The following is a 25,125-nucleotide window of genomic DNA, read 5'->3' on the forward strand; positions in this document are numbered from 1 at the left end:
ACCTTTTTTTCCCTTCTCTTCCTCTTACTTTTTTTTCACGTTTTTTTACGTTTTTCTCCTTTTCGCCTCTTTTCTGGGCGTATTATTCTTCTTTTTCTTCTTTTTTTTTCGTCTAATGCATACCCCATCAGTGCAGCAATGCTTATTCAATACCGCCAGCAGATGGAGACACTGGGGGATAATTTTCTAAGGATTTATACTGATTTTTCCTGTCTGAATTTGTCGCACAGAAAGTTGCAGGCCAAATATGTGTGACATTTCTGCGACTTTAGCTTCTAGAGCATTTTTACAACATTATACATAGGTGCTGAATACATAAAAAGCGACTGTTCAGCGACAGACAAGTCGCATCGGCTGAAAGTAGGCCAGAATGTCAGTCCATGTTGGAGCAGGTTTAGATACAGTCTAAAGTATAGATCTCAAAGTCTGTGCACAGAATTTAGCAAGGGCCTCGCACCTTCTGATGCATCAGGTAGGTGCACAATAGCATAGCCTAACCCTCTGTACTTTGGTCTATATTGATGCGGGACATAGACAGCCAGCTGATGACCAATCCATTAGTGCAATGGATGGCTGGAAGCATTTGTCTTTGCCTTTGCAATACCACAGAAGCAATGCATGGTCAATGTACAGCAATGACACACCTGTGTGAACAGCCAGGAGACCCCCCCCCCCCCCCCCCATGTTATGTTACATAGTTACATAGTTAGTACGGTCGAAAAAAGACATATGTCCATCAAGTTCAACCAGGGAATTAAGGGGTAGGGGTGTGGCGCGATATTGGGGAAGGGATGAGATTTTATATTTCTTCATAAGCATTAATCTTATTTTGTCAATTAGGAACATTCAGCACCCACCCGCTATCAAGGCAGCTGCCTATCATGTCATGCCCTACCTGCACAGGTGTGCTGGCTACTCAAATGATCCAATTAAGGAGGCCATTTAGTCAGCAGCAGCAGAAGTCCTGTGCCTGGATGCTCCAACAGCGGCCAGACACAAGCAGAAGCAGAAGCAGCAGCAGCACCACCTTTTGTTTTTTGGCTGCAGCAGCAGCAAGGCCCACAGGGCTGGCTAGCTGGCTAGCCAGCAAGCAGGTAGCAATGAAAGTAGGAATCTTTCTTTTTAACCCTGTAAGGGGGTGGTGCACTGTACCCGAAGATACTGCCATATCGGGTCAATGCATAGGGCGACGGAAGCAAGCTTCGAAATCGGCCCCCGTTCTCAAAAATCCATTTAATATATGGTCCCCAGATAGGGGACGTATCAGATATTAAACTGATAAGAACAGATACTACACTTGATCTTAGCCAAAAGGCCGAGAAGCGATAACCGTGAAAGGGGCGGGCCCAACAAGGTGCCCTTCATGGGCACTATCACTGCTTGCTGTCAGGGAGGCTGCCAGACAATTTTCCATGCACACTCTGGGCTGGGGGGCAGTCAACCACCAGTACACACAGCAGAACCTAAACCCATACCATTATTGCTAAGCAGCAAGACAGGGGCCCATTGCACTCCCACGGGGCCTTTTTAAATGCAATCCATAACCCGGATTTGCCAGGAACCCTTCTTACTCCTCCTACTTGCATGTGACACTGGGCTTAGGATCTGCATAGGAAACACACACACAAGCACACACCTACCTTTGTTGCCTGCAGATGCCTCCTTGGCTGTCCCCAAACGGTATCAAACCAACACCCACGGGAAGCTGTAAGCATAGAGGACATGCCTGCACCCCATTGGACTTACCTGTGTGGGTTAAACCCGGGTTATTTGACAACCTATGGCGGTGATGGTTCTGCTCAGGCAGAGCAGTGCTGATGCTCCTCATAAAGCTGTCGCTGCTGTGAAGGTTCTAGGTGACATCACAAATCCCTATGGTTACATACACAACAAAGCTGGGTTGTTGTTGTTTACACTCTGCAAGGCCTGTGGAAGTGAGTGACATCATAGCACTGTAGTTCTGAGGGTTCTAGATGGATGCAACAATCTCCTGTTGCTTCTATGAAGGCCATAATAGACGACATCACCAAACAGCTCCATAGTCACATACACAGCAAAGGAGAGATGTTGTTTACACCTAGTGATGTCAGTGGTATTGAGTGACATCACAGCACAGTGCTAAGGCTCCTGGGCCTGGACACAGCAGCGGCTGCAATATCTCAACGGAGAATACGTTTATATATATGTGTGTGTGTGCGCGTATATATATATATATATATATATATATATATATATATATATATTTCTCCGCCGAAATCACTTTTAAACCCATTTCCACCTTTTTTTCCCTTCTCTTCCTCTTACTTTTTTTTCACGTTTTTCTCCTTTTCGCCTCTTTTCTGGGCGTATTATTCTTCTTTTTCTTCTTTTTTTTCGTCTAATGCATACCCCATCAGTGCAGCAATGCTTATTCAATACCGCCAGCAGATGGAGACACTGGGGGATAATTTTCTAAGGATTTATACTGATTTTTCCTGTCTGAATTTGTCGCACAGAAAGTTGCAGGCCAAATATGTGTGACATTTCTGCGACTTTAGCTTCTAGAGCATTTTTACAACATTATACATAGGTGCTGAATACATAAAAAGCGACTGTTCAGCGACAGACAAGTCGCATCGGCTGAAAGTAGGCCAGAATGTCAGTCCATGTTGGAGCAGGTTTAGATACAGTCTAAAGTATAGATCTCAAAGTCTGTGCACAGAATTTAGCAAGGGCCTCGCACCTTCTGATGCATCAGGTAGGTGCACAATAGCATAGCCTAACCCTCTGTACTTTGGTCTATATTGATGCGGGACATAGACAGCCAGCTGATGACCAATCCATTAGTGCAATGGATGGCTGGAAGCATTTGTCTTTGCCTTTGCAATACCACAGAAGCAATGCATGGTCAATGTACAGCAATGACACACCTGTGTGAACAGCCAGGAGACCCCCCCCCCCCCCCCCCCCCATGTTATGTTACATAGTTACATAGTTAGTACGGTCGAAAAAAGACATATGTCCATCAAGTTCAACCAGGGAATTAAGGGGTAGGGGTGTGGCGCGATATTGGGGAAGGGATGAGATTTTATATTTCTTCATAAGCATTAATCTTATTTTGTCAATTAGGAACATTCAGCACCCACCCGCTATCAAGGCAGCTGCCTATCATGTCATGCCCTACCTGCACAGGTGTGCTGGCTACTCAAATGATCCAATTAAGGAGGCCATTTAGTCAGCAGCAGCAGAAGTCCTGTGCCTGGACGCTCCAACAGCGGCCAGACACAAGCAGAAGCAGAAGCAGCAGAAGCAGCAGCAGCACCACCTTTTGTTTTTTGGCTGCAGCAGCAGCAAGGCCCACAGGGCTGGCTAGCTGGCTAGCCAGCAAGCAGGTAGCAATGAAAGTAGGAATCTTTCTTTTTAACCCTGTAAGGGGGTGGTGCACTGTACCCGAAGATACTGCCATATCGGGTCAATGCATAGGGCGACGGAAGCAAGCTTCGAAATCGGCCCCCGTTCTCAAAAATCCATTTAATATATGGTCCCCAGATAGGGGACGTATCAGATATTAAACTGATAAGAACAGATACTACACTTGATCTTAGCCAAAAGGCCGAGAAGCGATAACCGTGAAAGGGGCGGGCCCAACAAGGTGCCCTTCATGGGCACTATCACTGCTTGCTGTCAGGGAGGCTGCCAGACAATTTTCCATGCACACTCTGGGCTGGGGGGCAGTCAACCACCAGTACACACAGCAGAACCTAAACCCATACCATTATTGCTAAGCAGCAAGACAGGGGCCCATTGCACTCCCACGGGGCCTTTTTAAATGCAATCCATAACCCGGATTTGCCAGGAACCCTTCTTACTCCTCCTACTTGCATGTGACACTGGGCTTAGGATCTGCATAGGAAACACACACACAAGCACACACCTACCTTTGTTGCCTGCAGATGCCTCCTTGGCTGTCCCCAAACGGTATCAAACCAACACCCACGGGAAGCTGTAAGCATAGAGGACATGCCTGCACCCCATTGGACTTACCTGTGTGGGTTAAACCCGGGTTATTTGACAACCTATGGCGGTGATGGTTCTGCTCAGGCAGAGCAGTGCTGATGCTCCTCATAAAGCTGTCGCTGCTGTGAAGGTTCTAGGTGACATCACAAATCCCTATGGTTACATACACAACAAAGCTGGGTTGTTGTTGTTTACACTCTGCAAGGCCTGTGGAAGTGAGTGACATCATAGCACTGTAGTTCTGAGGGTTCTAGATGGATGCAACAATCTCCTGTTGCTTCTATGAAGGCCATAATAGACGACATCACCAAACAGCTCCATAGTCACATACACAGCAAAGGAGAGATGTTGTTTACACCTAGTGATGTCAGTGGTATTGAGTGACATCACAGCACAGTGCTAAGGCTCCTGGGCCTGGACACAGCAGCGGCTGCAATATCTCAACGGAGAATACGTTTATATATATGTGTGTGTGTGCGCGTATATATATATATATATATATATATATATATATATATATATATATTTCTCCGCCGAAATCACTTTTGAACCCATTTCCACCTTTTTTTCCCTTCTCTTCCTCTTACTTTTTTTTTCACGTTTTTCTCCTTTTCGCCTCTTTTCTGGGCGTATTATTCTTCTTTTTCTTCTTTTTTTTCGTCTAATGCATACCCCATCAGTGCAGCAATGCTTATTCAATACCGCCAGCAGATGGAGACACTGGGGGATAATTTTCTAAGGATTTATACTGATTTTTCCTGTCTGAATTTGTCGCACAGAAAGTTGCAGGCCAAATATGTGTGACATTTCTGCGACTTTAGCTTCTAGAGCATTTTTACAACATTATACATAGGTGCTGAATACATAAAAAGCGACTGTTCAGCGACAGACAAGTCGCATCGGCTGAAAGTAGGCCAGAATGTCAGTCCATGTTGGAGCAGGTTTAGATACAGTCTAAAGTATAGATCTCAAAGTCTGTGCACAGAATTTAGCAAGGGCCTCGCACCTTCTGATGCATCAGGTAGGTGCACAATAGCATAGCCTAACCCTCTGTACTTTGGTCTATATTGATGCGGGACATAGACAGCCAGCTGATGACCAATCCATTAGTGCAATGGATGGCTGGAAGCATTTGTCTTTGCCTTTGCAATACCACAGAAGCAATGCATGGTCAATGTACAGCAATGACACACCTGTGTGAACAGCCAGGAGACCCCCCCCCCCCCCCCCATGTTATGTTACATAGTTACATAGTTAGTACGGTCGAAAAAAGACATATGTCCATCAAGTTCAACCAGGGAATTAAGGGGTAGGGGTGTGGCGCGATATTGGGGAAGGGATGAGATTTTATATTTCTTCATAAGCATTAATCTTATTTTGTCAATTAGGAACATTCAGCACCCACCCGCTATCAAGGCAGCTGCCTATCATGTCATGCCCTACCTGCACAGGTGTGCTGGCTACTCAAATGATCCAATTAAGGAGGCCATTTAGTCAGCAGCAGCAGAAGTCCTTGGACGCTCCAACAGCGGCCAGACACAAGCAGAAGCAGAAGCAGCAGAAGCAGCAGCAGCACCACCTTTTGTTTTTTGGCTGCAGCAGCAGCAAGGCCCACAGGGCTGGCTAGCTGGCTAGCCAGCAAGCAGGTAGCAATGAAAGTAGGAATCTTTCTTTTTAACCCTGTAAGGGGGTGGTGCACTGTACCCGAAGATACTGCCATATCGGGTCAATGCATAGGGCGACGGAAGCAAGCTTCGAAATCGGCCCCCGTTCTCAAAAATCCATTTAATATATGGTCCCCAGATAGGGGACGTATCAGATATTAAACTGATAAGAACAGATACTACACTTGATCTTAGCCAAAAGGCCGAGAAGCGATAACCGTGAAAGGGGCGGGCCCAACAAGGTGCCCTTCATGGGCACTATCACTGCTTGCTGTCAGGGAGGCTGCCAGACAATTTTCCATGCACACTCTGGGCTGGGGGGCAGTCAACCACCAGTACACACAGCAGAACCTAAACCCATACCATTATTGCTAAGCAGCAAGACAGGGGCCCATTGCACTCCCACGGGGCCTTTTTAAATGCAATCCATAACCCGGATTTGCCAGGAACCCTTCTTACTCCTCCTACTTGCATGTGACACTGGGCTTAGGATCTGCATAGGAAACACACACACAAGCACACACCTACCTTTGTTGCCTGCAGATGCCTCCTTGGCTGTCCCCAAACGGTATCAAACCAACACCCACGGGAAGCTGTAAGCATAGAGGACATGCCTGCACCCCATTGGACTTACCTGTGTGGGTTAAACCCGGGTTATTTGACAACCTATGGCGGTGATGGTTCTGCTCAGGCAGAGCAGTGCTGATGCTCCTCATAAAGCTGTCGCTGCTGTGAAGGTTCTAGGTGACATCACAAATCCCTATGGTTACATACACAACAAAGCTGGGTTGTTGTTGTTTACACTCTGCAAGGCCTGTGGAAGTGAGTGACATCATAGCACTGTAGTTCTGAGGGTTCTAGATGGATGCAACAATCTCCTGTTGCTTCTATGAAGGCCATAATAGACGACATCACCAAACAGCTCCATAGTCACATACACAGCAAAGGAGAGATGTTGTTTACACCTAGTGATGTCAGTGGTATTGAGTGACATCACAGCACAGTGCTAAGGCTCCTGGGCCTGGACACAGCAGCGGCTGCAATATCTCAACGGAGAATACGTTTATATATATGTGTGTGTGTGCGCGTATATATATATATATATATATATATATATATATATATATATATATTTCTCCGCCGAAATCACTTTTAAACCCATTTCCACCTTTTTTTCCCTTCTCTTCCTCTTACTTTTTTTTCACGTTTTTTTACGTTTTTCTCCTTTTCGCCTCTTTTCTGGGCGTATTATTCTTCTTTTTCTTCTTTTTTTTCGTCTAATGCATACCCCATCAGTGCAGCAATGCTTATTCAATACCGCCAGCAGATGGAGACACTGGGGGATAATTTTCTAAGGATTTATACTGATTTTTCCTGTCTGAATTTGTCGCACAGAAAGTTGCAGGCCAAATATGTGTGACATTTCTGCGACTTTAGCTTCTAGAGCATTTTTACAACATTATACATAGGTGCTGAATACATAAAAAGCGACTGTTCAGCGACAGACAAGTCGCATCGGCTGAAAGTAGGCCAGAATGTCAGTCCCATGTTGGAGCAGGTTTAGATACAGTCTAAAGTATAGATCTCAAAGTCTGTGCACAGAATTTAGCAAGGGCCTCGCACCTTCTGATGCATCAGGTAGGTGCACAATAGCATAGCCTAACCCTCTGTACTTTGGTCTATATTGATGCGGGACATAGACAGCCAGCTGATGACCAATCCATTAGTGCAATGGATGGCTGGAAGCATTTGTCTTTGCCTTTGCAATACCACAGAAGCAATGCATGGTCAATGTACAGCAATGACACACCTGTGTGAACAGCCAGGAGACCCCCCCCCCCCCCCATGTTATGTTACATAGTTACATAGTTAGTACGGTCGAAAAAAGACATATGTCCATCAAGTTCAACCAGGGAATTAAGGGGTAGGGGTGTGGCGCGATATTGGGGGAAGGGATGAGATTTTATATTTCTTCATAAGCATTAATCTTATTTTGTCAATTAGGAACATTCAGCACCCACCCGCTATCAAGGCAGCTGCCTATCATTTCATGCCCTACCTGCACAGGTGTGCTGGCTACTCAAATGATCCAATTAAGGAGGCCATTTAGTCAGCAGCAGCAGAAGTCCTGTGCCTGGACGCTCCAACAGCGGCCAGACACAAGCAGAAGCAGAAGCAGCAGAAGCAGCAGCAGCACCACCTTTTGTTTTTTGGCTGCAGCAGCAGCAGCAAGGCCCACAGGGCTGGCTAGCTGGCTAGCCAGCAAGCAGGTAGCAATGAAAGTAGGAATCTTTCTTTTTAACCCTGTAAGGGGGTGGTGCACTGTACCCGAAGATACTGCCATATCGGGTCAATGCATAGGGCGACGGAAGCAAGCTTCGAAATCGGCCCCCGTTCTCAAAAATCCATTTAATATATGGTCCCCAGATAGGGGACGTATCAGATATTAAACTGATAAGAACAGATACTACACTTGATCTTAGCCCAAAAGGCCGAGAAGCGATAACCGTGAAAGGGGCGGGCCCAACAAGGTGCCCTTCATGGGCACTATCACTGCTTGCTGTCAGGGAGGCTGCCAGACAATTTTCCATGCACACTCTGGGCTGGGGGGCAGTCAACCACCAGTACACACAGCAGAACCTAAACCCATACCATTATTGCTAAGCAGCAAGACAGGGGCCCATTGCACTCCCACGGGGCCTTTTTAAATGCAATCCATAACCCGGATTTGCCAGGAACCCTTCTTACTCCTCCTACTTGCATGTGACACTGGGCTTAGGATCTGCATAGGAAACACACACACAAGCACACACCTACCTTTGTTGCCTGCAGATGCCTCCTTGGCTGTCCCCAAACGGTATCAAACCAACACCCACGGGAAGCTGTAAGCATAGAGGACATGCCTGCACCCCATTGGACTTACCTGTGTGGGTTAAACCCGGGTTATTTGACAACCTATGGCGGTGATGGTTCTGCTCAGGCAGAGCAGTGCTGATGCTCCTCATAAAGCTGTCGCTGCTGTGAAGGTTCTAGGTGACATCACAAATCCCTATGGTTACATACACAACAAAGCTGGGTTGTTGTTGTTTACACTCTGCAAGGCCTGTGGAAGTGAGTGACATCATAGCACTGTAGTTCTGAGGGTTCTAGATGGATGCAACAATCTCCTGTTGCTTCTATGAAGGCCATAATAGACGACATCACCAAACAGCTCCATAGTCACATACACAGCAAAGGAGAGATGTTGTTTTACACCTAGTGATGTCAGTGGTATTGAGTGACATCACAGCACAGTGCTAAGGCTCCTGGGCCTGGAGACAGCAGCGGCTGCAATATCTCAACGGAGAATACGTTTATATATATGTGTGTGTGTGCGCGTATATATATATATATATATATATATATATATATATTTCTCCGCCGAAATCACTTTTAAACCCATTTCCACCTTTTTTTCCCTTCTCTTCCTCTTACTTTTTTTTCACGTTTTTTTACGTTTTTCTCCTTTTCGCCTCTTTTCTGGGCGTATTATTCTTCTTTTTCTTCTTTTTTTTCGTCTAATGCATACCCCATCAGTGCAGCAATGCTTATTCAATACCGCCAGCAGATGGAGACACTGGGGGATAATTTTCTAAGGATTTATACTGATTTTTCCTGTCTGAATTTGTCGCACAGAAAGTTGCAGGCCAAATATGTGTGACATTTCTGCGACTTTAGCTTCTAGAGCATTTTTACAACATTATACATAGGTGCTGAATACATAAAAAGCGACTGTTCAGCGACAGACAAGTCGCATCGGCTGAAAGTAGGCCAGAATGTCAGTCCATGTTGGAGCAGGTTTAGATACAGTCTAAAGTATAGATCTCAAAGTCTGTGCACAGAATTTAGCAAGGGCCTCGCACCTTCTGATGCATCAGGTAGGTGCACAATAGCATAGCCTAACCCTCTGTACTTTGGTCTATATTGATGCGGGACATAGACAGCCAGCTGATGACCAATCCATTAGTGCAATGGATGGCTGGAAGCATTTGTCTTTGCCTTTGCAATACCACAGAAGCAATGCATGGTCAATGTACAGCAATGACACACCTGTGTGAACAGCCAGGAGACCCCCCCCCCCCCCCATGTTATGTTACATAGTTACATAGTTAGTACGGTCGAAAAAAGACATATGTCCATCAAGTTCAACCAGGGAATTAAGGGGTAGGGGTGTGGCGCGATATTGGGGAAGGGATGAGATTTTATATTTCTTCATAAGCATTAATCTTATTTTGTCAATTAGGAACATTCAGCACCCACCCGCTATCAAGGCAGCTGCCTATCATGTCATGCCCTACCTGCACAGGTGTGCTGGCTACTCAAATGATCCAATTAAGGAGGCCATTTAGTCAGCAGCAGCAGAAGTCCTGTGCCTGGACGCTCCAACAGCGGCCAGACACAAGCAGAAGCAGAAGCAGCAGAAGCAGCAGCAGCACCACCTTTTGTTTTTTGGCTGCAGCAGCAGCAGCAAGGCCCACAGGGCTGGCTAGCTGGCTAGCCAGCAAGCAGGTAGCAATGAAAGTAGGAATCTTTCTTTTTAACCCTGTAAGGGGGTGGTGCACTGTACCCGAAGATACTGCCATATCGGGTCAATGCATAGGGCGACGGAAGCAAGCTTCGAAATCGGCCCCCGTTCTCAAAAATCCATTTAATATATGGTCCCCCAGATAGGGGACGTATCAGATATTAAACTGATAAGAACAGATACTACACTTGATCTTAGCCAAAAGGCCGAGAAGCGATAACCGTGAAAGGGGCGGGCCCAACAAGGTGCCCTTCATGGGCACTATCACTGCTTGCTGTCAGGGAGGCTGCCAGACAATTTTCCATGCACACTCTGGGCTGGGGGGCAGTCAACCACCAGTACACACAGCAGAACCTAAACCCATACCATTATTGCTAAGCAGCAAGACAGGGGCCCATTGCACTCCCACGGGGCCTTTTTAAATGCAATCCATAACCCGGATTTGCCAGGAACCCTTCTTACTCCTCCTACTTGCATGTGACACTGGGCTTAGGATCTGCATAGGAAACACACACACAAGCACACACCTACCTTTGTTGCCTGCAGATGCCTCCTTGGCTGTCCCCAAACGGTATCAAACCAACACCCACGGGAAGCTGTAAGCATAGAGGACATGCCTGCACCCCATTGGACTTACCTGTGTGGGTTAAACCCGGGTTATTTGACAACCTATGGCGGTGATGGTTCTGCTCAGGCAGAGCAGTGCTGATGCTCCTCATAAAGCTGTCGCTGCTGTGAAGGTTCTAGGTGACATCACAAATCCCTATGGTTACATACACAACAAAGCTGGGTTGTTGTTGTTTACACTCTGCAAGGCCTGTGGAAGTGAGTGACATCATAGCACTGTAGTTCTGAGGGTTCTAGATGGATGCAACAATCTCCTGTTGCTTCTATGAAGGCCATAATAGACGACATCACCAAACAGCTCCATAGTCACATACACAGCAAAGGAGAGATGTTGTTTACACCTAGTGATGTCAGTGGTATTGAGTGACATCACAGCACAGTGCTAAGGCTCCTGGGCCTGTACACAGCAGCGGCTGCAATATCTCAACGGAGAATATGTTTATATATATGTGTGTGTGTGCGTATATATATATATATATATATATATATATATATATATATATATATTTCTCCGCCGAAATCACTTTTAAACCCATTTCCACCTTTTTTTCCCTTCTCTTCCTCTTACTTTTTTTTCACGTTTTTTTACGTTTTTCTCCTTTCCGCCTCTTTTCTGGGCGTATTATTCTTCTTTTTCTTCTTTTTTTTCGTCTAATGCATACCCCATCAGTGCAGCAATGCTTATTCAATACCGCCAGCAGATGGAGACACTGGGGGATAATTTTCTAAGGATTTATACTGATTTTTCCTGTCTGAATTTGTCGCACAGAAAGTTGCAGGCCAAATATGTGTGACATTTCTGCGACTTTAGCTTCTAGAGCATTTTTACAACATTATACATAGGTGCTGAATACATAAAAAGCGACTGTTCAGCGACAGACAAGTCGCATCGGCTGAAAGTAGGCCAGAATGTCAGTCCATGTTGGAGCAGGTTTAGATACAGTCTAAAGTATAGATCTCAAAGTCTGTGCACAGAATTTAGCAAGGGCCTCGCACCTTCTGATGCATCAGGTAGGTGCACAATAGCATAGCCTAACCCTCTGTACTTTGGTCTATATTGATGCGGGACATAGACAGCCAGCTGATGACCAATCCATTAGTGCAATGGATGGCTGGAAGCATTTGTCTTTGCCTTTGCAATACCACAGAAGCAATGCATGGTCAATGTACAGCAATGACACACCTGTGTGAACAGCCAGGAGACCCCCCCCCCCCCCATGTTATGTTACATAGTTACATAGTTAGTACGGTCGAAAAAAGACATATGTCCATCAAGTTCAACCAGGGAATTAAGGGGTAGGGGTGTGGCGCGATATTGGGGAAGGGATGAGATTTTATATTTCTTCATAAGCATTAATCTTATTTTGTCAATTAGGAACATTCAGCACCCACCCGCTATCAAGGCAGCTGCCTATCATGTCATGCCCTACCTGCACAGGTGTGCTGGCTACTCAAATGATCCAATTAAGGAGGCCATTTAGTCAGCAGCAGCAGAAGTCCTGTGCCTGGATGCTCCAACAGCGGCCAGACACAAGCAGAAGCAGAAGCAGCAGAAGCAGCAGCAGCACCACCTTTTGTTTTTTGGCTGCAGCAGCAGCAGCAAGGCCCACAGGGCTGGCTAGCTGGCTAGCCAGCAAGCAGGTAGCAATGAAAGTAGGAATCTTTCTTTTTAACCCTGTAAGGGGGTGGTGCACTGTACCCGAAGATACTGCCATATCGGGTCAATGCATAGGGCGACGGAAGCAAGCTTCGAAATCGGCCCCCGTTCTCAAAAATCCATTTAATATATGGTCCCCAGATAGGGGACGTATCAGATATTAAACTGATAAGAACAGATACTACACTTGATCTTAGCCAAAAGGCCGAGAAGCGATAACCGTGAAAGGGGCGGGCCCAACAAGGTGCCCTTCATGGGCACTATCACTGCTTGCTGTCAGGGAGGCTGCCAGACAATTTTCCATGCACACTCTGGGCTGGGGGGCAGTCAACCACCAGTACACACAGCAGAACCTAAACCCATACCATTATTGCTAAGCAGCAAGACAGGGGCCCATTGCACTCCCACGGGGCCTTTTTAAATGCAATCCATAACCCGGATTTGCCAGGAACCCTTCTTACTCCTCCTACTTGCATGTGACACTGGGCTTAGGATCTGCATAGGAAACACACACACAAGCACACACCTACCTTTGTTGCCTGCAGATGCCTCCTTGGCTGTCCCCAAACGGTATCAAACCAACACCCACGGGAAGCTGTAAGCATAGAGGACATGCCTGCACCCCATTGGACTTACCTGTGTGGGTTAAACCCGGGTTATTTGACAACCTATGGCGGTGATGGTTCTGCTCAGGCAGAGCAGTGCTGATGCTCCTCATAAAGCTGTCGCTGCTGTGAAGGTTCTAGGTGACATCACAAATCCCTATGGTTACATACACAACAAAGCTGGGTTGTTGTTGTTTACACTCTGCAAGGCCTGTGGAAGTGAGTGACATCATAGCACTGTAGTTCTGAGGGTTCTAGATGGATGCAACAATCTCCTGTTGCTTCTATGAAGGCCATAATAGACGACATCACCAAACAGCTCCATAGTCACATACACAGCAAAGGAGAGATGTTGTTTACACCTAGTGATGTCAGTGGTATTGAGTGACATCACAGCACAGTGCTAAGGCTCCTGGGCCTGGACACAGCAGCGGCTGCAATATCTCAACGGAGAATACGTTTATATATATGTGTGTGTGTGCGCGTATATATATATATATATATATATATATATATATATATATTTCTCCGCCGAAATCACTTTTAAACCCATTTCCACCTTTTTTCCCTTCTCTTCCTCTTACTTTTTTTTCACGTTTTTTTACGTTTTTCTCCTTTTCGCCTCTTTTCTGGGCGTATTATTCTTCTTTTTCTTCTTTTTTTTCGTCTAATGCATACCCCATCAGTGCAGCAATGCTTATTCAATACCGCCAGCAGATGGAGACACTGGGGGATAATTTTCTAAGGATTTATACTGATTTTTCCTGTCTGAATTTGTCGCACAGAAAGTTGCAGGCCAAATATGTGTGACATTTCTGCGACTTTAGCTTCTAGAGCATTTTTACAACATTATACATAGGTGCTGAATACATAAAAAGCGACTGTTCAGCGACAGACAAGTCGCATCGGCTGAAAGTAGGCCAGAATGTCAGTCCATGTTGGAGCAGGTTTAGATACAGTCTAAAGTATAGATCTCAAAGTCTGTGCACAGAATTTAGCAAGGGCCTCGCACCTTCTGATGCATCAGGTAGGTGCACAATAGCATAGCCTAACCCTCTGTACTTTGGTCTATATTGATGCGGGACATAGACAGCCAGCTGATGACCAATCCATTAGTGCAATGGATGGCTGGAAGCATTTGTCTTTGCCTTTGCAATACCACAGAAGCAATGCATGGTCAATGTACAGCAATGACACACCTGTGTGAACAGCCAGGAGACCCCCCCCCCCCCCATGTTATGTTACATAGTTACATAGTTAGTACGGTCGAAAAAAGACATATGTCCATCAAGTTCAACCAGGGAATTAAGGGGTAGGGGTGTGGCGCGATATTGGGGAAGGGATGAAATTTTATATTTCTTCATAAGCATTAATCTTATTTTGTCAATTAGGAACATTCAGCACCCACCCGCTATCAAGGCAGCTGCCTATCATGTCATGCCCTACCTGCACAGGTGTGCTGGCTACTCAAATGATCCAATTAAGGAGGCCATTTAGTCAGCAGCAGCAGAAGTCCTGTGCCTGGACGCTCCAACAGCGGCCAGACACAAGCAGAAGCAGAAGCAGCAGAAGCAGCAGCAGCACCACCTTTTGTTTTTTGGCTGCAGCAGCAGCAAGGCCCACAGGGCTGGCTAGCTGGCTAGCCAGCAAGCAGGTAGCAATGAAAATAGGAATCTTTCTTTTTAACCCTGTAAGGGGGTGGTGCACTGTACCCGAAGATACTGCCATATCGGGTCAATGCATAGGGCGACGGAAGCAAGCTTCGAAATCGGCCCCCGTTCTCAAAAATCCATTTAATATATGGTCCCCAGATAGGGGACATATCAGATATTAAACTGATAAGAACAGATACTACACTTGATCTTAGCCAAAAGGCCGAGAAGCGATAACCGTGAAAGGGGCGGGCCCAACAAGGTGCCCTTCATGGGCACTATCACTGCTTGCTGTCAGGGAGGCTGCCAGACAATTTTCCATGCACACTCTGGGCTGGGGGGCAGTCAACCACCAGTACACACAGCAGAACCTAAACCCATACCATTATTGCTAAGCAGCAAGACAGGGGCCCATTGCACTCCCACGGGGCCTTTTTAAATGCAATCCATAACCCGGATTTGCCAGGAACCCTTCTTACTCCTCCTACTTGCATGTGACACTGGGCTTAGGATCTGCATAGGAAACACACACACAAGCACACACCTACCTTTGTTGCCTGCAGATGCCTCCTTGGCTGTCCCCAAACGGTATCAAACCAACACCCACGGGAAGCTGTAAGCATAGAGGACATGCCTGCACCCCATTGGACTTACCTGTGTGGGTTAAACCCGGGTTATTTGACAACCTATGGCGGTGATGGTTCTGCTCAGGCAGAGCAGTGCTGATGCTCCTCATAAAGCTGTCGCTGCTGTGAAGGTTCTAGGTGACATCACAAATCCCTATGGTTACATACACAACAAAGCTGGGTTGTTGTTGTTTACACTCTGCAAGGCCTGTGGAAGTGAGTGACATCATAGCACTGTAGTTCTGAGGGTTCTAGATGGATGCAACAATCTCCTGTTGCTTCTATGAAGGCCATAATAGACGACATCACCAAACAGCTCCATAGTCACATACACAGCAAAGGAGAGATGTTGTTTACACCTAGTGATGTCAGTGGTATTGAGTGACATCACAGCACAGTGCTAAGGCTCCTGGGCCTGGACACAGCAGCGGCTGCAATATCTCAACGGAGAATACGTTTATATATATGTGTGTGTGTGCGCGTATATATATATATATATATATATATATATATATATATATTTCTCCGCCGAAATCACTTTTAAACCCATTTCCACCTTTTTTCCCTTCTCTTCCTCTTACTTTTTTTTCACGTTTTTTTACGTTTTTCTCCTTTTCGCCTCTTTTCTGGGCGTATTATTCTTCTTTTTCTTCTTTTTTTTCGTCTAATGCATACCCCATCAGTGCAGCAATGCTTATTCAATACCGCCAGCAGATGGAGACACTGGGGGATAATTTTCTAAGGATTTATACTGATTTTTCCTGTCTGAATTTGTCGCACAGAAAGTTGCAGGCCAAATATGTGTGACATTTCTGCGACTTTAGCTTCTAGAGCATTTTTACAACATTATACATAGGTGCTGAATACATAAAAAGCGACTGTTCAGCGACAGACAAGTCGCATCGGCTGAAAGTAGGCCAGAATGTCAGTCCATGTTGGAGCAGGTTTAGATACAGTCTAAAGTATAGATCTCAAAGTCTGTGCACAGAATTTAGCAAGGGCCTCGCACCTTCTGATGCATCAGGTAGGTGCACAATAGCATAGCCTAACCCTCTGTACTTTGGTCTATATTGATGCGGGACATAGACAGCCAGCTGATGACCAATCCATTAGTGCAATGGATGGCTGGAAGCATTTGTCTTTGCCTTTGCAATACCACAGAAGCAATGCATGGTCAATGTACAGCAATGACACACCTGTGTGAACAGCCAGGAGACCCCCCCCCCCCCCATGTTATGTTACATAGTTACATAGTTAGTACGGTCGAAAAAAGACATATGTCCATCAAGTTCAACCAGGGAATTAAGGGGTAGGGGTGTGGCGCGATATTGGGGAAGGGATGAGATTTTATATTTCTTCATAAGCATTAATCTTATTTTGTCAATTAGGAACATTCAGCACCCACCCGCTATCAAGGCAGCTGCCTATCATGTCATGCCCTACCTGCACAGGTGTGCTGGCTACTCAAATGATCCAATTAAGGAGGCCATTTAGTCAGCAGCAGCAGAAGTCCTGTGCCTGGACGCTCCAACAGCGGCCAGACACAAGCAGAAGCAGAAGCAGCAGAAGCAGCAGCAGCACCACCTTTTGTTTTTTGGCTGCAGCAGCAGCAAGGCCCACAGGGCTGGCTAGCTGGCTAGCCAGCAAGCAGGTAGCAATGAAAGTAGGAATCTTTCTTTTTAACCCTGTAAGGGGGTGGTGCACTGTACCCGAAGATACTGCCATATCGGGTCAATGCATAGGGCGACGGAAAAAAGCTTCGAAATCGGCCCCCGTTCTCAAAAATCCATTTAATATATGGTCCCCAGATAGGGGACGTATCAGATATTAAACTGATAAGAACAGATACTACACTTGATCTTAGCCAAAAGGCCGAGAAGCGATAACCGTGAAAGGGGCGGGCCCAACAAGGTGCCCTTCATGGGCACTATCACTGCTTGCTGTCAGGGAGGCTGCCAGACAATTTTCCATGCACACTCTGGGCTGGGGGGCAGTCAACCACCAGTACACACAGCAGAACCTAAACCCATACCATTATTGCTAAGCAGCAAGACAGGGGCCCATTGCACTCCCACGGGGCCTTTTTAAATACAATCCATAACCCGGATTTGCCAGGAACCCTTCTTACTCCTCCTACTTGCATGTGACACTGGGCTTAGGATCTGCATAGGAAACACACACACAAGCACACACCTACCTTTGTTGCCTGCAGATGCCTCCTTGGCTGTCCCCAAACGGTATCAAACCAACACCCACGGGAAGCTGTAAGCATAGAGGACATGCCTGCACCCCATTGGACTTACCTGTGTGGGTTAAACCCGGGTTATTTGACAACCTATGGCGGTGATGGTTCTGCTCAGGCAGAGCAGTGCTGATGCTCCTCATAAAGCTGTCGCTGCTGTGAAGGTTCTAGGTGACATCACAAATCCTTATGGTTACATACACAACAAATCTGGGTTGTTGTTGTTTACACTCTGCAAGGCCTGTGGAAGTGAGTGACATCATAGCACTGTAGTTCTGAGGTTTCTAGATGGATGCAACAATCTCCTGTTGCTTCTATGAAGGCCATAATAGACGACATCACCAAACAGCTCCATAGTCACATACACAGCAAAGGAGAGATGTTGTTTACACCTAGTGATGTCAGTGGTATTGAGTGACATCACAGCACAGTGCTAAGGCTCCTGGGCCTGGACACAGCAGCGGCTGCAATATCTCAACGGAGAATACGTTTATATATATGTGTGTGTGTGCGCGTATATATATATATATATATATATATATATATATATATATATATATATATATTTCTCCGCCGAAATCACTTTTAAACCCATTTCCACCTTTTTTTCCCTTCTCTTCCTCTTACTTTTTTTTCACGTTTTTTTACGTTTTTCTCCTTTTCGCCTCTTTTCTGGGCGTATTATTCTTCTTTTTCTTCTTTTTTTTCGTCTAATGCATACCCCATCAGTGCAGCAATGCTTATTCAATACCGCCAGCAGATGGAGACACTGGGGGATAATTTTCTAAGGATTTATACTGATTTTTCCTGTCTGAATTTGTCGCACAGAAAGTTGCAGGCCAAATATGTGTGACATTTCTGCGACTTTAGCTTCTAGAGCATTTTTACAACATTATACATAGGTGCTGAATACATAAAAAGCGACTGTTCAGCGACAGACAAGTCGCATCGGCTGAAAGTAGGCCAGAATGTCAGTCCATGTTGGAGCAGGTTTAGATACAGTCTAAAGTATAGATCTCAAAGTCTGTGCACAGAATTTAGCAAGGGCCTCGCACCTTCTGATGCATCAGGTAGGTGCACAATAGCATAGCCTAACCCTCTGTACTTTGGTCTATATTGATGCGGGACATAGACAGCCAGCTGATGACCAATCCATTAGTGCAATGGATGGCTGGAAGCATTTGTCTTTGCCTTTGCAATACCACAGAAGCAATGCATGGTCAATGTACAGCAATGACACACCTGTGTGAACAGCCAGGAGACCCCCCCCCCCCCCCATGTTATGTTACATAGTTACATAGTTAGTACGGTCGAAAAAAGACATATGTCCATCAAGTTCAACCAGGGAATTAAGGGGTAGGGGTGTGGCGCGATATTGGGGAAGGGATGAGATTTTATATTTCTTCATAAGCATTAATCTTATTTTGTCAATTAGGAACATTCAGCACCCACCCGCTATCAAGGCAGCTGCCTATCATGTCATGCCCTACCTGCACAGGTGTGCTGGCTACTCAAATGATCCAATTAAGGAGGCCATTTAGTCAGCAGCAGCAGAAGTCCTGTGCCTGGACGCTCCAACAGCGGCCAGACACAAGCAGAAGCAGAAGCAGCAGAAGCAGCAGCAGCACCACCACCTTTTGTTTTTTGGCTGCAGCAGCAGCAAGGCCCACAGGGCTGGCTAGCTGGCTAGCCAGCAAGCAGGTAGCAATGAAAGTAGGAATCTTTCTTTTTAACCCTGTAAGGGGGTGGTGCACTGTACCCGAAGATACTGCCATATCGGGTCAATGCATAGGGCGACGGAAGCAAGCTTCGAAATCGGCCCCCGTTCTCAAAAATCCATTTAATATATGGTCCCCAGATAGGGGACGTATCAGATATTAAACTGATAAGAACAGATACTACACTTGATCTTAGCCAAAAGGCCGAGAAGCGATAACCGTGAAAGGGGCGGGCCCAACAAGGTGCCCTTCATGGGCACTATCACTGCTTGCTGTCAGGGAGGCTGCCAGACAATTTTCCATGCACACTCTGGGCTGGGGGGCAGTCAACCACCAGTACACACAGCAGAACCTAAACCCATACCATTATTGCTAAGCAGCAAGACAGGGGCCCATTGCACTCCCACGGGGCCTTTTTAAATGCAATCCATAACCCGGATTTGCCAGGAACCCTTCTTACTCCTCCTACTTGCATGTGACACTGGGCTTAGGATCTGCATAGGAAACACACACACAAGCACACACCTACCTTTGTTGCCTGCAGATGCCTCCTTGGCTGTCCCCAAACGGTATCAAACCAACACCCACGGGAAGCTGTAAGCATAGAGGACATGCCTGCACCCCATTGGACTTACCTGTGTGGGTTAAACCCGGGTTATTTGACAACCTATGGCGGTGATGGTTCTGCTCAGGCAGAGCAGTGCTGATGCTCCTCATAAAGCTGTCGCTGCTGTGAAGGTTCTAGGTGACATCACAAATCCCTATGGTTACATACACAACAAAGCTGGGTTGTTGTTGTTTACACTCTGCAAGGCCTGTGGAAGTGAGTGACATCATAGCACTGTAGTTCTGAGGGTTCTAGATGGATGCAACAATCTCCTGTTGCTTCTATGAAGGCCATAATAGACGACATCACCAAACAGCTCCATAGTCACATACACAGCAAAGGAGAGATGTTGTTTACACCTAGTGATGTCAGTGGTATTGAGTGACATCACAGCACAGTGCTAAGGCTCCTGGGCCTGGACACAGCAGCGGCTGCAATATCTCAACGGAGAATACGTTTATATATATGTGTGTGTGTGCGCGTATATATATATATATATATATATATATATATATATATATATATATATATTTCTCCGCCGAAATCACTTTTAAACCCATTTCCACCTTTTTTTCCCTTCTCTTCCTCTTACTTTTTTTTCACGTTTTTTTACGTTTTTCTCCTTTTCGCCTCTTTTCTGGGCGTATTATTCTTCTTTTTCTTCTTTTTTTTCGTCTAATGCATACCCCATCAGTGCAGCAATGCTTATTCAATACCGCCAGCAGATGGAGACACTGGGGGATAATTTTCTAAGGATTTATACTGATTTTTCCTGTCTGAATTTGTCGCACAGAAAGTTGCAGGCCAAATATGTGTGACATTTCTGCGACTTTAGCTTCTAGAGCATTTTTACAACATTATACATAGGTGCTGAATACATAAAAAGCGACTGTTCAGCGACAGACAAGTCGCATCGGCTGAAAGTAGGCCAGAATGTCAGTCCATGTTGGAGCAGGTTTAGATACAGTCTAAAGTATAGATCTCAAAGTCTGTGCACAGAATTTAGCAAGGGCCTCGCACCTTCTGATGCATCAGGTAGGTGCACAATAGCATAGCCTAACCCTCTGTACTTTGGTCTATATTGATGCGGGACATAGACAGCCAGCTGATGACCAATCCATTAGTGCAATGGATGGCTGGAAGCATTTGTCTTTGCCTTTGCAATACCACAGAAGCAATGCATGGTCAATGTACAGCAATGACACACCTGTGTGAACAGCCAGGAGACCCCCCCCCCCCCCCATGTTATGTTACATAGTTACATAGTTAGTACGGTCGAAAAAAGACATATGTCCATCAAGTTCAACCAGGGAATTAAGGGGTAGGGGTGTGGCGCGATATTGGGGAAGGGATGAGATTTTATATTTCTTCATAAGCATTAATCTTATTTTGTCAATTAGGAACATTCAGCACCCACCCGCTATCAAGGCAGCTGCCTATCATGTCATGCCCTACCTGCACAGGTGTGCTGGCTACTCAAATGATCCAATTAAGGAGGCCATTTAGTCAGCAGCAGCAGAAGTCCTGTGCCTGGACGCTCCAACAGCGGCCAGACACAAGCAGAAGCAGAAGCAGCAGAAGCAGCAGCAGCACCACCTTTTGTTTTTTGGCTGCAGCAGCAGCAAGGCCCACAGGGCTGGCTAGCTGGCTAGCCAGCAAGCAGGTAGCAATGAAAGTAGGAATCTTTCTTTTTAACCCTGTAAGGGGGTGGTGCACTGTACCCGAAGATACTGCCATATCGGGTCAATGCATAGGGCGACGGAAGCAAGCTTCGAAATCGGCCCCCGTTCTCAAAAATCCATTTAATATATGGTCCCCAGATAGGGGACGTATCAGATATTAAACTGATAAGAACAGATACTACACTTGATCTTAGCCAAAAGGCCGAGAAGCGATAACCGTGAAAGGGGCGGGCCCAACAAGGTGCCCTTCATGGGCACTATCACTGCTTGCTGTCAGGGAGGCTGCCAGACAATTTTCCATGCACACTCTGGGCTGGGGGGCAGTCAACCACCAGTACACACAGCAGAACCTAAACCCATACCATTATTGCTAAGCAGCAAGACAGGGGCCCATTGCACTCCCACGGGGCCTTTTTAAATGCAATCCATAACCCGGATTTGCCAGGAACCCTTCTTACTCCTCCTACTTGCATGTGACACTGGGCTTAGGATCTGCATAGGAAACACACACACAAGCACACACCTACCTTTGTTGCCTGCAGATGCCTCCTTGGCTGTCCCCAAACGGTATCAAACCAACACCCACGGGAAGCTGTAAGCATAGAGGACATGCCTGCACCCCATTGGACTTACCTGTGTGGGTTAAACCCGGGTTATTTGACAACCTATGGCGGTGAGTGATGGTTCTGCTCAGGCAGAGCAGTGCTGATGCTCCTCATAAAGCTGTCGCTGCTGTGAAGGTTCTAGGTGACATCACAAATCCCTATGGTTACATACACAACAAAGCTGGGTTGTTGTTGTTTACACTCTGCAAGGCCTGTGGAAGTGAGTGACATCATAGCACTGTAGTTCTGAGGGTTCTAGATGGATGCAACAATCTCCTGTTGCTTCTATGAAGGCCATAATAGACGACATCACCAAACAGCTCCATAGTCACATACACAGCAAAGGAGAGATGTTGTTTACACCTAGTGATGTCAGTGGTATTGAGTGACATCACAGCACAGTGCTAAGGCTCCTGGGCCTGGACACAGCAGCGGCTGCAATATCTCAACGGAGAATACGTTTATATATATGTGTGTGTGTGCGCGTATATATATATATATATATATATATATATATATATATATATATTTCTCCGCCGAAATCACTTTTAAACCCATTTCCACCTTTTTTTCCCTTCTCTTCCTCTTACTTTTTTTTCACGTTTTTTTACGTTTTTCTCCTTTTCGCCTCTTTTCTGGGCGTATTATTCTTCTTTTTCTTCTTTTTTTTCGTCTAATGCATACCCCATCAGTGCAGCAATGCTTATTCAATACCGCCAGCAGATGGAGACACTGGGGGATAATTTTCTAAGGATTTATACTGATTTTTCCTGTCTGAATTTGTCGCACAGAAAGTTGCAGGCCAAATATGTGTGACATTTCTGCGACTTTAGCTTCTAGAGCATTTTTACAACATTATACATAGGTGCTGAATACATAAAAAGCGACTGTTCAGCGACAGACAAGTCGCATCGGCTGAAAGTAGGCCAGAATGTCAGTCCATGTTGGAGCAGGTTTAGATACAGTCTAAAGTATAGATCTCAAAGTCTGTGCACAGAATTTAGCAAGGGCCTCGCACCTTCTGATGCATCAGGTAGGTGCACAATAGCATAGCCTAACCCTCTGTACTTTGGTCTATATTGATGCGGGACATAGACAGCCAGCTGATGACCAATCCATTAGTGCAATGGATGGCTGGAAGCATTTGTCTTTGCCTTTGCAATACCACAGAAGCAATGCATGGTCAATGTACAGCAATGACACACCTGTGTGAACAGCCAGGAGACCCCCCCCCCCCCCCATGTTATGTTACATAGTTACATAGTTAGTACGGTCGAAAAAAGACATATGTCCATCAAGTTCAACCAGGGAATTAAGGGGTAGGGGTGTGGCGCGATATTGGGGAAGGGATGAGATTTTATATTTCTTCATAAGCATTAATCTTATTTTGTCAATTAGGAACATTCAGCACCCACCCGCTATCAAGGCAGCTGCCTATCATGTCATGCCCTACCTGCACAGGTGTGCTGGCTACTCAAATGATCCAATTAAGGAGGCCATTTAGTCAGCAGCAGCAGAAGTCCTGTGCCTGGACGCTCCAACAGCGGCCAGACACAAGCAGAAGCAGAAGCAGCAGAAGCAGCAGCAGCACCACCACCTTTTGTTTTTTGGCTGCAGCAGCAGCAAGGCCCACAGGGCTGGCTAGCTGGCTAGCCAGCAAGCAGGTAGCAATGAAAGTAGGAATCTTTCTTTTTAACCCTGTAAGGGGGTGGTGCACTGTACCCGAAGATACTGCCATATCGGGTCAATGCATAGGGCGACGGAAGCAAGCTTCGAAATCGGCCCCCGTTCTCAAAAATCCATTTAATATATGGTCCCCAGATAGGGGACGTATCAGATATTAAACTGATAAGAACAGATACTACACTTGATCTTAGCCAAAAGGCCGAGAAGCGATAACCGTGAAAGGGGCGGGCCCAACAAGGTGCCCTTCATGGGCACTATCACTGCTTGCTGTCAGGGAGGCTGCCAGACAATTTTCCATGCACACTCTGGGCTGGGGGGCAGTCAACCACCAGTACACACAGCAGAACCTAAACCCATACCATTATTGCTAAGCAGCAAGACAGGGGCCCATTGCACTCCCACGGGGCCTTTTTAAATGCAATCCATAACCCGGATTTGCCAGGAACCCTTCTTACTCCTCCTACTTGCATGTGACACTGGGCTTAGGATCTGCATAGGAAACACACACACAAGCACACACCTACCTTTGTTGCCTGCAGATGCCTCCTTGGCTGTCCCCAAACGGTATCAAACCAACACCCACGGGAAGCTGTAAGCATAGAGGACATGCCTGCACCCCATTGGACTTACCTGTGTGGGTTAAACCCGGGTTATTTGACAACCTATGGCGGTGATGGTTCTGCTCAGGCAGAGCAGTGCTGATGCTCCTCATAAAGCTGTCGCTGCTGTGAAGGTTCTAGGTGACATCACAAATCCCTATGGTTACATACACAACAAAGCTGGGTTGTTGTTGTTTACACTCTGCAAGGCCTGTGGAAGTGAGTGACATCATAGCACTGTAGTTCTGAGGGTTCTAGATGGATGCAACAATCTCCTGTTGCTTCTATGAAGGCCATAATAGACGACATCACCAAACAGCTCCATAGTCACATACACAGCAAAGGAGAGATGTTGTTTACACCTAGTGATGTCAGTGGTATTGAGTGACATCACAGCACAGTGCTAAGGCTCCTGGGCCTGGACACAGCAGCGGCTGCAATATCTCAACGGAGAATACGTTTATATATATGTGTGTGTGTGCGCGTATATATATATATATATATATATATATATATATATATATATATATATTTCTCCGCCGAAATCACTTTTAAACCCATTTCCACCTTTTTTTCCCTTCTCTTCCTCTTACTT

The 25,125-nt window shown here is 46.1% G+C and overlaps 11 non-coding genes across 11 annotated transcripts; all 11 read right to left on the reverse strand.

Annotated features, from left to right (window-relative positions):
• Positions 1–1,136: 1,136 nt before the first annotated feature.
• Positions 1,137–1,327, reverse strand: LOC130326854 (U2 spliceosomal RNA). The gene has a single exon (XR_008871390.1). It is a non-coding gene; the product is annotated as a U2 spliceosomal RNA (small nuclear RNA).
• A 2,086-nt stretch (positions 1,328–3,413) lies between these two features.
• Positions 3,414–3,604, reverse strand: LOC130326855 (U2 spliceosomal RNA). The gene has a single exon (XR_008871391.1). It is a non-coding gene; the product is annotated as a U2 spliceosomal RNA (small nuclear RNA).
• A 2,080-nt stretch (positions 3,605–5,684) lies between these two features.
• LOC130326857 (U2 spliceosomal RNA) lies at positions 5,685–5,875 on the reverse strand. The gene has a single exon (XR_008871392.1). It is a non-coding gene; the product is annotated as a U2 spliceosomal RNA (small nuclear RNA).
• Positions 5,876–7,972: 2,097 nt separating this feature from the next.
• Positions 7,973–8,164, reverse strand: LOC130326913 (U2 spliceosomal RNA). Its single transcript, XR_008871443.1, has one exon. It is a non-coding gene; the product is annotated as a U2 spliceosomal RNA (small nuclear RNA).
• Positions 8,165–10,250: 2,086 nt separating this feature from the next.
• Positions 10,251–10,442, reverse strand: LOC130326907 (U2 spliceosomal RNA). The gene has a single exon (XR_008871438.1). It is a non-coding gene; the product is annotated as a U2 spliceosomal RNA (small nuclear RNA).
• A 2,092-nt stretch (positions 10,443–12,534) lies between these two features.
• On the reverse strand, positions 12,535–12,725 carry LOC130326858 (U2 spliceosomal RNA). Its single transcript, XR_008871393.1, has one exon. It is a non-coding gene; the product is annotated as a U2 spliceosomal RNA (small nuclear RNA).
• Positions 12,726–14,809: 2,084 nt separating this feature from the next.
• Positions 14,810–15,000, reverse strand: LOC130326836 (U2 spliceosomal RNA). The gene has a single exon (XR_008871373.1). It is a non-coding gene; the product is annotated as a U2 spliceosomal RNA (small nuclear RNA).
• Positions 15,001–17,084: 2,084 nt separating this feature from the next.
• On the reverse strand, positions 17,085–17,275 carry LOC130326915 (U2 spliceosomal RNA). The gene has a single exon (XR_008871445.1). It is a non-coding gene; the product is annotated as a U2 spliceosomal RNA (small nuclear RNA).
• A 2,101-nt stretch (positions 17,276–19,376) lies between these two features.
• On the reverse strand, positions 19,377–19,567 carry LOC130326859 (U2 spliceosomal RNA). Its single transcript, XR_008871394.1, has one exon. It is a non-coding gene; the product is annotated as a U2 spliceosomal RNA (small nuclear RNA).
• Positions 19,568–21,663: 2,096 nt separating this feature from the next.
• LOC130326861 (U2 spliceosomal RNA) lies at positions 21,664–21,854 on the reverse strand. Its single transcript, XR_008871396.1, has one exon. It is a non-coding gene; the product is annotated as a U2 spliceosomal RNA (small nuclear RNA).
• Positions 21,855–23,951: 2,097 nt separating this feature from the next.
• LOC130326862 (U2 spliceosomal RNA) lies at positions 23,952–24,142 on the reverse strand. The gene has a single exon (XR_008871397.1). It is a non-coding gene; the product is annotated as a U2 spliceosomal RNA (small nuclear RNA).
• Between the last annotated feature and the right edge of the window lie 983 nt (positions 24,143–25,125).

This window comes from Hyla sarda, unplaced genomic scaffold (genome assembly GCF_029499605.1).
Source record: "Hyla sarda isolate aHylSar1 unplaced genomic scaffold, aHylSar1.hap1 scaffold_289, whole genome shotgun sequence".
NCBI lineage: Eukaryota > Metazoa > Chordata > Amphibia > Anura > Hylidae > Hyla > Hyla sarda.